Here is a 1,950-nt window from a genome sequence, read left to right as displayed (position 1 = left end):
CCTGCTGAAAAGGAGGAGGGAGGGAAGGGGCGGGGGGAGAGGTCTTGCTGGGGAGGGAAGAGGCTAAAGGTGTTTTGAACTTCTTTTTAGCCTTTTCCTAATGACATTTTCCTCTGTGGGAGTGCATTGCCACCTTCCCCACACGTTTATCTTTATTTCACTCCTCCGGGCATTTTCTAGTTCTGAGTTGTCAGCTGGGAGGAGTGAGGTTTACCTCACTCGTGTTGCTGTGGATAAGGGCGGGAGAGGGGGCGTATTACATAATTAATCCTTCCAACTTCACTTTCCAGCCCACTGTTCTCACGTTTCTGTTTTGTTTCTGCACGGAGGAGGTGAGAAAATAATGCTGGTGTGTGGGTGTGTGTTGCTCGAAGGATTTCAAGGACCAGAACAGGATTGCTGCTCTCTCAACAGTTAGAAATAATTTCCTCTGGGGTGCCAATGGGGACCTGAGGAAGAGGTTTGAAGGATTACTTTTGATGCATATTTTAAGCACATAGCCAGATCAGACGCTACATCAGTAACAGATTATGATAGATCTGGGGTTTTCAATTTTTGTGCCCTGTAGCCTATTTTAATGTCTTTTAATTAGAGGTTATCCTCAGCTAACCTCTAGAATACTGACATACAGAATCACATAATCATTGGTGTTGGAAGGGACAGACCTCTGGAGATCATCTAGTCCAACCCCCCCTACTAAAGCAGGATTGCCTAGTAAAGCACATTATACATGAGTGCATCCAGGCAGGTCTTGACAGTTGCCAGAGAAAGAGACTCCACAACCTCCCTGGGCAGCCTGTTCCAGTGCCTTGTCACCCTCACTGTAAGAAGTTTTCCCTCATGTTCAGATGGAACTTCCCAAGTTTCAGTTTTGCCCCTTGTCCTATCTCTGGGCACTACTGAAAAAAACCCTGATTCCATCCTCCTTACACTTGCCTGTTAGATATTTATAGACATGAATAAGGTCTCCTCTCAGCCCACTCTTCTCCAGGCTAAAGAGTCGCAGTTCTCTCAGCCTCTCTTTGTAAAAGATATGCTGTGGTCCCCCAATCACCTTTTTGCCCTCTGCTGGACTCTCTAGTAGTTCCCTGTTTCTCTTGAACTGGGGAGCCCGGAACAGAACACAGTATTCCAGCCGTGGCCTCACTAGGACAGAATAAAGAGAATCACCTCCCTTGACCTACTGGCCACAGTTTTCCTAATGCATCCCAAGATACCATTGGCCTTCTTGGCCATTAACTATTGCCAAAACAACAGGAGGTCCCTGGGCACACAGGATGCTGAAATATTCCTGGGGGTGGGGCAATGGAGACAGATATGTGAGTTAAAGAACAGAGAGCAAAATTATTCTTCTATCCCATGTGGATGAGGAGGTGGAGCCAAGAAAATTAAATAAGCAAAGTTCTTTCTTTTATTTGAATAACTCTCACAAATTCTTCTGACAGATTGTTTGCAATAGTTTTTTGTAATAAATCACATAGAGGTAAGCAACCCCAAGAAGCAGAAGCTGTGTGCTATGTTGTCAGGTGACAATGAAAGTATGCCATGTAGGGCACAATAATACTGTAAGAAAAGGTTTCAGAATACAAGAGTATGTTATAGATTGATTATAGGTATAAAGCTTGAGACTGGACTTCCATGACATCCATACTGGATGAGCCATTTGATCATTCTTTTTTTTTTTTTTTTCCCCCCCCCACAATTTTTTGATTTCCTGCTACTCCTTTTAGCTCTCCTTTATTCTACAACCTCAAGTTCTTTTGTTAGCTCCTCACCACTGCTAATTTTTTCAATAATCACCCACACATTTGTTTATAAAATAGAAATTTTATTTCACACCTTTTAAGCATCAGGCTCAAATAAGGACTGAACTGGAAGCTGGCCATTCCTCCTTTTCTTTGGGACATCCATAGAGCTCTTGAAGATCTTAAAACCCTTCAGACATGAAAA

Source organism: Chaetura pelagica, unplaced genomic scaffold (assembly GCF_000747805.2).
Source record: "Chaetura pelagica isolate M959 unplaced genomic scaffold, ChaPel_1.0 scaffold244, whole genome shotgun sequence".
NCBI classification, from domain to species: Eukaryota; Metazoa; Chordata; class Aves; order Apodiformes; family Apodidae; genus Chaetura; species Chaetura pelagica.
The sequence above is the reverse complement of the archived record's forward strand: the minus strand, read 5'-3'. Positions refer to the sequence as shown.